Source organism: Grus americana, chromosome 2 (genome assembly GCF_028858705.1).
Source record: "Grus americana isolate bGruAme1 chromosome 2, bGruAme1.mat, whole genome shotgun sequence".
NCBI lineage: Eukaryota > Metazoa > Chordata > Aves > Gruiformes > Gruidae > Grus > Grus americana.
The window spans coordinates 152,225,802-152,241,645 of NC_072853.1; the positions used below are offsets into that span (position 1 = coordinate 152,225,802).

The 15,844-nt window shown below is 43.8% G+C and overlaps 1 long non-coding RNA gene across 1 annotated transcript; it reads left to right on the forward strand.

The window, feature by feature from the left end:
• Positions 1-368: 368 nt before the first annotated feature.
• On the forward strand, positions 369-4,433 carry LOC129202527 (uncharacterized). The gene is made up of 3 exons (XR_008575734.1): positions 369-410; positions 1,298-1,597; positions 4,101-4,433. It is a non-coding gene; the product is annotated as an uncharacterized LOC129202527 (long non-coding RNA).
• Positions 4,434-15,844: the final 11,411 nt, after the last annotated feature.

The following is a 15,844-nucleotide window of genomic DNA, read 5'->3' on the forward strand; positions in this document are numbered from 1 at the left end:
ACTGTCACTGTCACCAGCGTGGCCCGTGCTGGCATGAAATTCAGGGTGTGTGAAGGATTCAAGAAGAGTCATTTTCCAATGGTGCCAGGTTTGGGGTCTGCGTTGCTGTACCAACGGTGCCGGCAAACTCTTTACTGAAAGAAAAAGAATAGAAAATATGTCATAAGACCCTCCTCAGCAGAAAGGTTGCTGCTGCCCTCTGAATACTGGCTGGAAAAATTCCCATGCACTTCAAGTGCCTGTGGTTATATTAGTCATGCGACGATGAGAAAATAGTCTGCTCAGGGGCTAGGCTGGCTGTGGCTGGGGGAGTGGGACGGAGCGGGCTTCACCCAACTGCTCCACTTTTTCCTTCCAGACTGGCATCAAAACCGGGGAGAAACCACTGACACACATGCATGGCAGCTCAGGTCTGAAAAGTCGGTGGGGTGGATCCGTTGCTGAAGCCCTGCTGAGGAGGGCGTGAGAGGAATATATGCACTGGGTATTTTCAAGTACAGAGGAGCAGTATTTTAGCAACTCAAATTTTGTTTTGAAATGCAAACAAGGAGTGGTTTACTCTGTAACGTTTCCTGGGTTTGAGGTAATCTTTGTTACAAACACAAGTTGTCACTTGTAGATTTTGTTTCATTCCTGTTTAACCAAACTCCAGATTGCCCACAGCTGAAATATTCCTTTTTTGTGACTCTGTCATTGCTGGAAAAATGAGAACTCTTGACTGGCATGAAAGCTCTTTTCTTGCCTTTTTTGGTAGAGTGTCCTACTACAATAATGCTGTTGAAACACAAACAAAGGGCACTTTTTAATTGCTAAGCAAAAAGCAAAACAAAAGGCATAAAATATTCAGTGCTTTAAAGATTGTATTTCTGAGCATGGTGTCATGTTCCTGTACTAGGGGTAATGCTTTGCAGCTACCGTGGTGGTGAGGTTTGAAATGCTGGTGTCCAGCAAGCAAGTAGAGAACTAAATAATGTAAAAATGATTTTTTAACATGAAAAAAACCCACAAAAAGCTAACCAAAATTTACCCTTATTTTTTCTGAAAACCAGGCATTTGAGTAAGTATATTCTACTGCAGTAACGTACAGGCGTTGCGGCTCACACGCCTGTTCCACTGCAGGGGTGCAGCTCCCACGCTGGGCTAAGCCTCGCACAGTGCCCCAGGCATCGCTGCCTCCTAAGCCCGAAGAGCTCCATGGGCCCGGGAGGACCCAGAGGAACAGAAGCATAGGGCTCAGCCTAACAGCACTTTAGAAACAGCAAAACTTAAAAAGATTCAGCTTTCTTTTAGTTTCTAGGAGTCGACTCGTTCCATATAAAGCCAACACTGTGAAAACTGAGTGGCATTAAAAATACGATATTCCCTGGAGGAATCAGACTGCCTGGAAAAGTGTTGGCCACCTGGAGTAACAAAAACAACACGCTGCTGCACTAGTCCTGGGGAAGCACCCACATATCTGAAGATACCTCATAGTTAGGAGAGTTTCCATGCCTCCGTATTCTTGACCAGGAAGGATGGGCTGAGCACGGACATAGTGGACCACAGCGGTATGCAAGGCGAGTCACGAGCTGCAACGACGACAAGCAGATGGCCAGAGGTAGGTGTTCAGTGTATCTGCCTCATGGTTTTACAAAGTGAATTTAAAGTATCTATATAAGGAGCAGCCAAAGTACTTCTAATCCGTTAAGTTTGACAAGGAACATTGCTGGATATAATTTCATAGTGGTCTCGCTGGGGTTAGAACCTGTATTGTAACAGCTATTCCTATTTGTCTTGTTATCCTTGCTAATCACCATTCAACTGCTCTCTTTGTTTTTTCCCCTGCATTTCTTTCAGATAGTACTTGCAGCATCCTGTGGTATGGGGGAGGAAGTTTGGACATGAATTTTCACAGCAGGGAGTAAGGTCACTGTAGCAGTGAGAAGCAGCAAGAAAAGATATGCAATATATTAGCTTACTTCTTGCTCCCTTGCCCTGGGTGGGCTGGTACAAATTATATCTCCCGCTAGACTACAAAAACCAGAGAGGAAGCACGCTAGATACCAAGGGATTTAGCTAATAGGAATCAAAATGTGTTCGTATTAATTGCTCAATGCTCAAGTGTGTTAAAAATATCCATGTAACAATAACAATCTATTTCATAGCTTATGTATGACTTGATATTTCCAAAGACACTGTTAAGCAACAGTTCTTGCTGAAGACCCTGACAGCAGAGGACAGCTTGTATGCACACTAAAATGGATAGCTTGAATGCTAATAGACATTATATTTTCTGGCAGAAGTCCCAAACTGAGATCCAAAACTGGGGTAATTGATGAAGTTATGCATCCTAGCAGAAAGTTTGGGAAAGATTATCTTCAAGGAAGGTTACGTTTGCTTAGATTTGTAGTACTGCAGCCAGGGGGAGCATCTACAAATACAAAGCAAAAAAAGCTCCACCACAGAAAATTTGCAGGATATCTGCGGATCTCCCATATCAGCATGTTTTATGAGTGTCCAGAATTGGTCTAAATCTTTCCTTGTCAAAGTGATTTCTCACTCCTGTTAAAAACAGCAAGAAAATAAATTAAAAGTAGACAAAACTGCATCAAAAATAAATGCATTATGCCAGCTGTACTACAGCATCACGGACGATATATGTTTGAATTTCTACATAGTTACTATGCATGTATTTAAGCAGTTGGACACTGCACTGACCTTCTTTACAGAAAAAAAAAAAAAAAAGAAAAAAGAAAAACCGTTCCAGATAACAAGACCGCAGAGCAACTCGTTATTTGGAAAATGGTTTCTCACTGAGCCACTGCGTCTGCAATGGGTTGAGCTAATCCCTAATCCTAAACACTAGCAGGATTGATCTTGGCTGAACTTTGTGACTCCTGTCTGTCACGCTTAGTGAGAGAGGAGCCAACGGTCCCTAAAATACCCCTTCCCCTCGGTCGCTGGGCAGTTGCCCTCCATCACTGGTGTGCACGGAGAGCAGCACTCCTGCTCCTCGCGTGCTGAGCTGCTGGTGACGGGGCAAGAGGAGCGTGCTGGAGACCGTATGGCAGCTGTGCACATCAGACGGCTCCAGCGCTGAAAAGTGACTCAGCCAAATAGTTCAACTCTGGTTGGCCTTGAAAATAAGAATCGGGGAAAAATATAAGAGTCCATTAAAACTCCCAGGCTTGTCAGCATAGACAGCAGTCCAACTGAGCCAACTTGGTCAAATCAGGGGAATGCAGCACGAGGGCTTGTGTGTCTCTTTAGCTCGCATGTGCAAAGTGACCAACCCAAACTACATCCAAGCGGTTTACAGCCTGCTAAGAGCACAGCACTTAAAAGCTATGCTTTAACTAACACAGACCTTTATGCCATAACAAGACTTGCTCTTCTTGAAACATATGTTTGAGATCTTGAGAAATACATCTGAGAAACTATATAATGATAAGAATAAATGCAGGTCATCTTGGAATAATTGCATTCTCTTGTGTGCCCCTTTGAAACATTTTACAGCCTTACAAACTTTTCTGGAAAGTTTGTGGAACTTTATGGCCCTCATTATTAAAGTTGTTGAAGTCATTTTTATCAGGGAGAGGTGGAATCCTTTCTCTGCATCACTTCACACTGAACCTGCATCAACTCTATTTGATTTTATGTTATTCCTTGCAAACATGACCCGAGCCCACTCCAACATCAAATGAGAGAGAAAAGGTCAGAACCATAAATTTTTGACCTTGCTGGGTGAAAGTAGACATTACACTCAAATTCCTGTTACTAATGGTAGTTATACTTCATGGCAGTGCAGGCAGTGCTAAAGGGCACCAGCAATGACATCTTTCATCACTCGTGCTAAAATGCTCTTCACTTACTGCCTCTTGCATGGGGTGCCAGTGAAATGAGATGTAAATGGATCTGTTGACAAACAGGTTAAATGTCAACACCCACGGTGATACGCTGTTAGGAGTAAGGGCGCAAGATACTACAGAATTGTTTAAAAGGGGCAAGTGCTGAAAGGTGAGCGAAGTTGTCATCACGATTATTTACTGTGTAAGTACCATGGTTTGACTGGTTGGCTCTGGTTCAACACAGCCCTCATCCTAATCTCCCTTTTCTTTCAGGCAGCCTTGCTCCAAGCTTTGCTGCTGATCATCCACATCCTTGTGGTTGCCCTGTTAGTGTGGCAATGCAACAGGAGGAGTTAGAGGACGTACACGGAGGCACCGAGCCCTCTTGGGACCCTTGACTGGGGACTGAAATGTTTTCTGCTGGCTGGAGGCTGTTCTGAGGGATGGCGAGAGCTTCGGACAGGAGATGTTACATATTGTGCAAGTCGGGGCAGCCATTAGATGTTACACTCCTTCTCTGTGCTCTGACTTGTTTGCTTTAGAGGGAGGCTTTTCAATTGCATTGGTATTTATGTTGTTTTGCAGTGTTTTTATTATTATCCTGAATTGCTATCCAGGGCTTGTGCTAGGCACGATTTAATCAATGCTGTTATTCTCATTTGTTTTTCTACTGTAATAAACATCTTGAGACCCTGAGAGTTGTTACTGAGAGAAGCAAACTGAAAACCTCCCTTTCCCTGATGCTGAAATACCCAGTCTTTTTCATGGGGAAGGAGCCAGAGTGAGTGACTGCTGCTTGTTTCCACTGTGCCTCGGGCAAAGGAGGAAAGATACTCCAGAAATATGTTAGGAACATACACATACAAGGTGGTACTCATGATTGACTTAGTATCTTCCAGGCTAAATAGTTTATAAGCAGGATAGCAATTAGACAGATGATACATTCTTTTTGTAAAGCTGTTATTACTGTGTTATGTTTAATATACAGTCATGCCCCCATGTCCCATTAAGATCTGCTGTCTTGGGTGCTGTGTAAACATGGTAGAATATATAATGGGCAAGATTAGACTTATTCCAGTCAGGTTTTATAATAATATATAATATTATTTTATAATAATATATAATAAATGTTCTGATGGTATATTGTAATGATATGAATAGAGAAACTATCTCATGAAAGGATGTTAGTATGAAATAGCCAAAGGGAAAAGCAACTTCTAATGAAACGTGAGCAGCTCTGAAATCACAGGGTTTCCCGTCTTCATCTGATGGATTTGTCGCTTCCTCCCTTGGCTGTTTCCCAAATGTAGACGCCAAATGAAACAAAAATAATAACTGTAGATTAAAATCTTCATAGATAATGACAAGAATCAAAAATCTCCATGCAGAGCATTAGGAAAGTATCGCCATGAAAATATAATGTCAGTATAAAATGTGAGTATGTTTCTTACTAGAAATAGAAAATATGTTAAATAATGAAACAAAAGTATCACATGAAAGGTCAGCAGGAACTTCTGTGGAAACAGGGCTGAGTTATGTCTCAATCAGCGATCATCTCAGATGTTTCTTACAACTAATCCTGAAATAACTTCTTCAGCTAGAACAATGCAACTTTGAGACAGGAAACCAGGGAAAAAGTGGGAATTCCTGATACTGAAGAAATAACAATACATATACTTGATAGTTTCTATACTTCGGAATAGATTTTATTTGGTGCAGTAATTAGTGAGAATGCAGTATTATTCTAAACAGGTTTTCACATATGAGAATTAGATGTTGGTTTGAAAACCAATAATAGCCACTTACATTCTACTGTTAAACCAAATAAAACTGAAAAAGCAATGGGAAGGATCTAAACTTTGAGGCCATAGGGCAGAATCTATCACATCTCTCCTGGGGAAGCTTTGCCTTGCAACGTCTTTTCCCTCATGTCAGCTTCAGGCTTCATTCCGCTGTGGCCATGGCTTCTGGCTGTTCTTCCACAGGAGGTGCTGGACTGCGAGTGTGATCCAGAGCAGCGGTTCCTTCGTCCCCCGCAGAAGAAATTAGCTTCATGGAAATATCCCAGACATACTGGTGACGAGTCCCACTCATTACGCTACATGGCATCTTCCAGTGCCTTGCCTGGCCTGTTGTCCAAGGTCTCTTCATCCCGGTTTGGATGTGTCCTCCAACTCCTCCTGGCTTTCTGCTTTCTTTTGCATTTTCCCCATGTTATTCTTAGGGCTCCTTTGTTTTGCTCTCCAACCAGACAGCTCTATCTGGCTCCATCAGTGCTTATTCTGTTTCATTATTTCCTTCTGTGTCCCTCAAAGAGTGCCATGTAGGCACATACACATATTGGACGGTTCTCTTATTGTTTGCAATAAGAAGAAAAGGAGTATATAGCTCTTTTATATGAAATTTCTTGCAGGATTACAAAACTGGCCCCCTGCTGTGGTGCTAAAATGTTCTCGCTCTACCTCAGGCTACATATGCCTGTGTGCCTCTCCTCGCAAATGGCTTCATCCTATGTTAAAGGTAGTATCTGGAACCTGCTCAGCTATAGGACAACGCTTGAGTGCTCTCTGCTTCAGTATCACATCAGTTTTGCTTCTACCAGTTCCTGCTTCTCTTTTCTCCGTGATTTTGTCCATGCTTTGAGCCTGACCTCCCTTTCTCTGCCTGTTCATCTCTCCTGTGCCTCCTGGTCGGGTCCTGTCTCTTGACGGTCTGTACAAACCAAGTGACTCCCTGGCCGGACCTTCTCTCCAGACCTCTGTTGAAGTCCAGGATCTCTCCCATCTTTCATGCCCTCTTTTCTGCCACTTCTTGGATGTCTCAGCAGTCAAGGGACATCTTTTTCCAGTTCCAGCTATCCATAGCTGCGAACTTAGTAGTTGTCTCTCAAACCCGGTAACAGCAGTAAATATTTAAACTGTGTTAGCATCTTAACTGGTCTTCAGGCTTTATTGAATTGCTGTACAAACTCAGGGAAATGAACTTTGGCCTGCCAGCAAAAGCTGCCAAAGGTGGGTTCAGCAGAGTGCCCGGGGCAGCGTGTTTCAAAGGGTGCCTGTGCTATACCACAGAACACTGCCTTTTCAAGTGGGAACTTCAGAAACTTTTGTGTACCATGAATTTACAGTCTGTATTCTGCTCTCCTGTCACTGGGTTGCCATACAAATCCCAGCCAAATAACTCAAACTGCATACTAAACGTTGGTTAAAGAACACCACGCATAACATCATAAACCTACATAAACTCCTAAGGTTACCAAAGATTTAACTCCTCAGAACAACAATATTTAGCAATTCTAAGACCGTAGTGTGAACTTCCTCAGGAAATACCTCATCACCTTCTGCCCTCAGTATAAACTCTGTTTCTTTGATGTTACCTTCTCTTAAATGTACAATAACATGTGTGTGTTGTTAGAAAATTCAAAACATTGTATACACTGGAAGAGAGAGTAAAAGAAGGCAAGCATGTGAGAAGCTAATCCCAGCGGGGACCTCGGGACGGAGACGTGCTCAGATGTGGTGATGGAGTGTATAAGTTTCAGCGTAGGAAGGACAGAGTAGCTGAGAGGGTTGCTGGGATGAAGCAGTGACTTTGTACTGATGTGGGAAGGGACCCTACAATGTCTGGCTCCAGGCTCTTGGCTTGACCGGTCTTTGCAATTAAGAAAAGATACCTCATATCTTCCTGCTATAACAGGCACTATTCGAAATAAGACAGTAATAACAAATGCAACGGCATGTACCACAGCCTAACCCGAAGGTGAGGGTAGAGATAATACTCTTCCTGCAGTACTTCTTCGTGGTCAGCTGTGGCCAAGTGCAAGGCTCCTTATTGATGACAGTGGTAACCCCAGGACTTGATAAACTCGTCTTTATCGGTGAAGTCAGAGCATGTTATTAGCAAATGTATATGGATTCTGTGTTCTGCTATAGCATATGTTTGTATAGCCTTTTCTGACAGTTAAAGATGTGCTAAGTTTCCTTGACAGAAAACAGACGTTGTAATAAAATGGCTGCCATTTAACTAGAAACTCCTGGGCAGAGCTCTATGGGAAACAGTTCCCATGACCTTCGGGGGGGAAGAAATGTTTGTCTTTTAATAGGGCTCCATACTGTAAAAAAATCCTTACTCTGCAGTATACAGGCTTTTTTAACAACCCTAATGATGCAAGTCCTGAGGAACTGCACATGCTGTTTGTGGAAGCATATTGCATGTTACACTCGTCTTTACTTTCAGAAAAAGAAACTTTGAAATACTATTTCAGAATAATTAATTTGGAACAGAGTAATACTGAAGCAGGATCTTCTATAATGCATCTAATTTCGTTACATTACACGTTTTAATCCTGAAATGACAATTGCTTATCAATTTACTTACCCCGTTTAAACAGCTGACTGCTAGTCTTGTATATCTGGGAATTCATATTTCTACTCTACGAGGGGGTTTTTTTGGATCATATCTAAGTTCACGTTTAATGTATTTATTTTAATTTAAAACATGTTTTACAAAAGTAGCAAAACCTACAACCCAGCTGTCTCTATTCAGTGTATTCAGTTCATGCTTAAGGGTCACCAGCTTGAATTAGCTCCTTATTCAGCATTGCTGGATTGTTTATAGGCTGCACATGTCACTGAGCAATTGTAAGGAAAGATTTATTTATGAGCTGCTCTACCTGGGAGTGCTCCCCAGCGGCAAGACGAGAAGTGAGCAATGGGAACTGAAGTTGCAAAGGAAGTTACACCATCTGTCTTAAAAGCAAGACACAGGTGAGGGATAAGGAAGGGATGAAAAGAGGCATTCATAAAAAGCCGATTCATCATTAATCTGCTTGCACTCAAACACAGACAACAATAGCTTGTTTTATGATAAAGTGCTGCCCTTCCAAAGCTGCATTCCACTTTGGGAGGGAGAGTGTAGTATATGCTGCGAACTCAGGGTGATTGGCTTCATTTCACCAAAGACCTGGTGTTGAAACTCCACTTCTTGTTTGTGGTTGGCACAGAAACAAAATGTGTCTTCTGGGGCAAGCAAAAAAGGAGAGAAGCTCTGCAGAGTCCTCCTGGAGTGATCGCTCCTGAAGGCTGTTGCTTGGTGGAGCTGGATGGATGGGGTGCCCAGCCCAGCCCTGCTCAAGCCACCTGGACGTGAACTCCATGCAGCTGCTTTAGGCAGCGTTGGCTCTGAGCCCACCAAGGGTCCCTGGTCATCCCTTCAGCAGTGCCACTGCCTCTCCGCATCTCCACCTCAGTCCCACGGCCTTGTTTACGTACATCTTGTACGGCCCGTGGTTTTGTGCTGCATGGGTTATACCCAACCTCTACAACTGAAAGTTGAGCGGGATTAAAAGTAACAGCAAATTTCTGTCTCTTTCTTGCACATGAACAAATAAAAATAATTTTGAAGTAAAAGTGCAGCACGGTCCTTTCTGCCTGGCTCCCCTGGCAGGGGCTTTTGCAAGCAGTATGCGTTACCCTGGCATTTGTGGCAACAGCCTGTGGTTTTCAGAAGCAGCAGCCTTTCTCGCAGGATGGTCGGCTGGGCCCTGGGCACAAACCCCACCCCGGGGTACTGACGGGCTGCTGCACCCACGGAGAGGGAGCCCATTGCTCCAAGAGATGCAAACACCTTCACAGCTGCTCTCCTGGCAGAGCAGCATCCAACCATGCTTGAGTCCTAAGGTGGGTTCAGCCCGTCACTTATGCCTATGTATATACATGACTTGAACATGCACATAAGTGCCCAAACTGTAAAGTAAGAGGGGTCTAAGAGGGCTGAAATTTTTCTTCAGGCTTCTAGCAGCTGCAGAAAGAAATCCCTCTAGAAAAAAAAGGCCTGTACACTTTTTGCCGAGCCTGCTTTCCAAAGGAAATGAGGCTCATGTGGTTGCACTCCGCCTGTCAAGACTCCCTCCCTCTCCTCCAGCCTCCAGCCAGCCTTTCCAGCTGGTGTGCCGACTCAGCCAGGCTGGAGCGGGATGAGGGTCCCGGAGAGGCTCTTCCTCCCTGTCCCGTAAGACCTGGGGGCTGCACAAAGGGCAGAGACCCAGGTCAGTGCCTGCTCTGGGGGAAAAGCCCTCAGTGAGTGCTCAGCAGTTATCCGCCCCATTTTGATCTCCTGTTGGCAGATCAGCTCACGATTATCTGTGCAGGTGGGCACCCGGTATTTACACCAGAGAACACCTATTTCATTCCTGGGTCATGAGAGGGGAAGGAGGAGTTGACTGGAATTCACAGGGTGACACTAGGCTGCTCAACTGCTGATAAAGTTGGATTTTCTGTGTTAGAGTTCAACAGGGAGAAAATCCCCGCATTTTAACAGATTTTAATTGCAGAGCAAAGCAAAAACAAATCAGGGCTCTCCATTTTTCATCACATTTTTCACGCTTGAATTGAGAATCACTGGGGCTTGAGGCTTTGCCAATTAAAACATGATACTATTACAGACCTTTGTTTTCAGAGAAGGAAGCCAGGTAGGAAAATGGCATGCATGGGAGAAAATTTCTGGCTGTGTATGTAAATAGCAAATACTTACCTCATGCACTTGATGACAGGTTTTCTTGCAAAGGTTCAATGAATCCTCTGTGCAGGGAGTTGTCTTGTCACTGTGTGAAATGTGGACATTTTGGTGTCCCATGACACCAAACCCAAAAGCTAAAAGCTGTCAGTATGGACCAGGTACCTGGAGCTATGATGCCAGTGATGCAGGCAGTGCACAGGAAACAGAGCTGACGTGACCCAAGACTGGGTCTAAGCACTTTGGGTTACTCAAGGTACCTCTCGTGTAAATCGTTCCACCTTAAATAAGAAGACCTGGATTATGTACTGAAGGGCAGTACCAACGTGTACTTAAGAGAAAAATGCATTGTCTCTAATGGAAATACAGTGCCCCATTGAACAAAGAATTGTTCCACATTTCCAACCAATACAGTCTGTGGTACCAACCACTGCTTTGCCAAATCCCAACCTCCACAGCAGCTCTTTGCTCACTGACAACCACAATCACCCCAGCCTGTATCTGGGGAACACAGGTAGGAAGTGAGGGCCCCGAGGGTGGCCCAGAGGGTGGTGGGCTGCGGGGCTGGGGTGGGAGGCATGGCAGAAAGAACAAAATTCAGGAAAAGTGAAGCATTAGAGGATAAGAGGAAATTAAGACCACAGCTCACAAAAAGAGATCCCATAAGCAACTAAAGGTAAAAAAAAAACACCCAAACAAAAACGAATGAAAAGAAAGGGGAAGAGCAAGAGAAAGCTGGTGTACGGGATTGCTGTGTAATGGTCCATGAATGTACCATGAGATGATGCTAACCAGCAGACCACATGTAATTCAGCCAATTAGTTGACCTGCATCCAGTAAAGTCTGATATTTCTCTTGACTTACCCCTAATACATTGCAAATCACAATGTATGCCAACTGCAGTGCCAAGTAAGGACCAGTGGTTATCGGCCTACAGCTTACAGACGCAGGGCTTGAAGAAAGTAACAAAGAAAAGGAAGATTACCATAACAGGTTTCAACTAGCTAGAATGTTCCTCTCTTCAAAAGTATCAGAGTGACTCAAGCCATAAAGGATTCAAAGATAGTGCAATATACAATATCCAGTGGTGGTGTCATCTGTTCAGTGTCAGAGGATGGCTCAGTAGTCTGCTGGATTCTAAGTCAGTAGTAAACACTGATGTGTAATTTCCATGTAGCCAGAGATGAGGTTTTCCAATGACCATCTTAACCACAAACACCAGGAAAGAGCAGAGGCTGCTTCAGAAGTTGCTGCTGTGCCTGTTTGGTGTTGTCAGTCATCATTCATCTCTCAGTGCAGGCATTGCAGGAGATTTTGTGCTCACATATGATAGCAACACCTGGATGATGCTAATGGAGCCAAAGTGAGAGGAGAGTGTATATAAGCCACAGTCCACTTACTGGGGTCTATTTCCTTCCAATTAAAGTCTTTCTGAAACTCTCAGTATCTGAACATCAGCAGATACAGTTGCACTATCCATAATTAGATGTGGTTCACTGCTATTACTAGCAGGGCACAGTACTGCCGTCCAAAATAAAAATCAGAAACAGTACATTAGTGTCTCAAGGACATTCAGATGAGCTGTGACCTCTTTAAGCCTCTACGATACGAAGGCTCATTACATGTTCTATAGCTGCAGCATACCAGCCTCTTCCTTTCTTTGGTCTCGACTCCATTATGTTCTTGTGAATAGCTTCACACGGTGAAGAGCTCAGCTGAATGGAGAGTGCTTTTCTGCTGGCCACTTCATGAAGATACAACCACAGCTGCAGCTACAGGACAGAAGAAACCTGACAAACCTTTATCTTATTATTGCTGTAAACTGAATACTGCCTCTGGATAATAATTAGCTCCCTAATATCTTTTTACCTTGTACTTTAAGTCTTGCTTTAAGCATATTTGTAAACTTAAAAGGAAACTTTTGAAAAGGTTAAAAAAAAGCTTTGATTACACCCTGAGGTGCCAACAGACTGCACAAGAAGATGAGGCACCCAAAGACCAGAGACCTCAGGCATTTATTACATGCCCTCACATCCCTTTAGGAATCTGTACTTGCTCACATTCATCCAGATGGTATAAACAAGGACTTTGGAATAAATCTTGTTATGTTCTAGCCATATCCCTGAGGCTTTGCAGTAGCATGGGTGTCCCAGCACCAAAACTAGAAGACGAGACACAGAGGGCAGAGCAAATATGGGAGTTCCAGCCTAATTGGACCCCTTCAATCAAGTCATGTTTGAATAGACAGCATTTCCTTCCCCCACCGCCCCACGCAGTCTTGCACCTTTCAAGGATAAATTCATCCATGGCTTTAAATAAGAGGTCCACATCCCAATTTTCTTACAGGTGTATGTCCTGGCTGCAGTTCACATAGTATATTGCAGAGGCAGCCTTACGTTTGGAAGTTACAGCTCCTGTTTGCAGCAGGATTTCTTCTGGATATGGAGTTCAACACAGAGCCCATACTCCCCAATACTTAATAGGTTCGCTAGATATTCTGACGGTTTTAGGTTTTTGGAGTAGGAATCTTTCTGCAATAAAATTTGTCCATCACTGAGCAAAACTAGATTCTATTTAAGACTTAAGGTACTAATTATGGAATAAACACTGGTTAGTAAATTGGGGTGCAGGACTCCAGTAGCCATCTCCTTCTTAGGAGACCTTCAGCTGCTGTAGCCCACAGCAGGGTGCACAGGTAAGTCCTTTCAGAAGGCCCTCACTTTGTCTTGGTGATGTTCAACATCACCAGAATTTGTCAGAATTAATGCAAAATAAGGCCTCCACAGCTTTGGACATCTCAGTGATAGTTTTCCCAGCCAAATCAAATGTAGAGTGTGTGTGCAAGACTTGCACAGCTGGGTTCCACTGCGCAGTATCCTGCAACCATGCCCAGATTCCACTTGTTTGACACAGCTGGTTCACACACTCCACCACTGACCGGCTGCATCTGCAAGGCTGGGTCACGAGACAGAAAGGGCTGTGGTGACAATGCCACAGCCTGGAGTGGTGCTGCCCAGCAGAGACTTTGGTCAAAGCCAGCAGCCACCTTCTGTTGCTTCAGTATAATTGCACAGGCTCCCGTCATGTGAAACGTTTCCCTCGCGGGATCCAACATGGGAACATCCCATGTGTCAGAGAGATCACTATCAGCGTGGCTCACAGCCTAGGACGTTCATGTTGATGATACAGCCTAGGACTAAAAGACATGCTTCATCCTCATCATGTCCCCGTGCAGCACCTCCGGATGGAGCAAACTTAATCCCTAACACTGCTCTAGACAGAGAAGACTTTTTTCCCAAAGAGCAGAACCTGCTGCTGGTGCTGAGGAGCCGGCCCAAGAGTTGGCCACAGCACTGGGAGCGTGTGTGTCCCTGTGTCTCCTCTCAGCTGCAGTCAGCAGCTCCAGAGCCCTGTGAGGAAGGTAGTGAGGCAAGAGCAGGAGCAATAAGTCTTGATTTTTCAAAATCCAGGTTAATCTTCAGACATAGTGGTGAGAAAAAACACAACATAGCAGCTTCCAACTTGCACACTAACTGAATATCATATGGAGCCCATCATGTAGTGCCATTTCGTTTTACTCTACTGCTCTTCATTGAATAAGGAAGGTCCTCAGAGGTCCATCCAGAGGACTTGTGCTTTGATAATTGCTCTATTATGTTTCCCCAAATCCCCTTCCCTCTGTAATCAGACCATCGGTCACTACAAAGGATCAAAATTGCCACATTTAAATACTATTCTCCTTGTGAGAAACTAACATCTGATCAAAGTTTAACAGCATGAAATATATTTCTTGTTTTTGCAGTAAACCTTCGTGTCCCTTGTTGTTGATCCAAGTTCATGGAGGTTTATTTTCAAAGCAAATCTCTTGTTTTCATTCCACCGGAGAGCTGTTATAAAGCCAACTATTGTTACTGTAGAGTATAACTTTATTTTTTTTAGTCCAACTGCTAGAAGCAAAAGGTTTTCATCATGTAAAATGTCATTGTATACATGCATTATATGGACAAGTCTTGGACACAACAAACAGTTAATGGTTTTTAATTAAATAGAGTGAGACAGGACACTCAAGGAGTGACCCAGGGATTACTTGTAGAGGAAGTTTCTCTCATGACTAATAGTGACTACAAATAAGATGGGGTATTACAATAAAATTCTACTGCTGACAAAAATATTAACAGTAAATGACGACAGAGCTTTCATCTGGGACTAGGAGAGCATCTGGAATATATTAAGACTGTAAAATTTCCCTTTAAGTATGGATTGCTAAAGTTAAAGCCAGCCACCCAGAAACTATGGCATTCAGAGTAACTCAATATTTTTTTTCATTAAAAATTACTTAAGGAGATTTACATCTTCCCTTGGTTGACATCATGATGTTCTGCTTGTCCAGACTTTGAGTCCTGAAAATATGTATGTGATGAGAAGGAATGGAGAAAAAAATGGTCTCAGATATGTCCTGCCTATGTTCATCTGGGAAAACAACCCCAGTTCCATGCGCCCTTCTGCAATGCAATCAGTCAGATGCTCTTTGCGACCACTCTGTGCAGATACCCAGAGCTTATTAATACCACATGTGAACTTGATGCATTATGTATCTAGAGATGCAATACAAGCACTAGGTATCGACAGAGATAAACAGGAGAGAAGTGGGATGTGCTGGGAGATCATTCCAGAAAACAGGAAAGTTTGCTTTAAACAAAAAGGCAGTGTGCTAAAAGAAGGATGAGATTGTAGCAAGAATCCTATTTCCCATCCTCCTTTCTCCCTGTTGCCAGTTCTCGTGACATCTCTCACTGCAATCTTGTCTTAATTTAGACTGTGAGTTCCTAGAGACAGAAATTATCCTGTAACTTGTATATATTGTGTGCAGTACAAGAAGTGCTCTTGTCTCGCCTGGATCCTCAAATGGTGTTTGGGAGGCAGCCGCAGCATAAACAGGGGAGCTGGATGTCTCCACGGCTGAACTCCAGAGCATGCAGTGCCCAACAGGCAGGGGTCCTGGGAGGGCACTCAGCCCCCTGCTCCTGTAAAGCTGCGCCGGCTGGTCTTGAACCACCAGGAATTAGGAATAGCTGACCCTTTGGTACAGACCCGCATTTTCAGAGTAAAACCCAGGAGATGACATTGGGTTTTGGCTACATTGGGAGCTCCTAAAAGGCAGGCCAAGGTCTGTAGAATGAACTAAGAGACAAAGGCTGACTCTGCGCTCCTGCTCTCACCAAACTGGACTGAAACCCGCAAAGCTCCTCAGGGTGGGATTCACCTTGCCTCCCAGGAGGCCCCAGGCCATGAAGATCTAGGGTAAATGATTCTTCTTCTTCTTCTGGTTTTCTTCACTTTCTCTAGTGGGAATGGAAATAGGAAAGATTAGCTGCTCAGCAGTTACCTTCCAGCAGCTAGTGTTGAGTAAGATGAAGTTCATCCACTGTATTCAGAAATCAGCCCTGCCAGAGCCTTCCTCCCCTACGTTTCCCACCCTGAGGAGCTTCCCGGCTGTTTCTGGA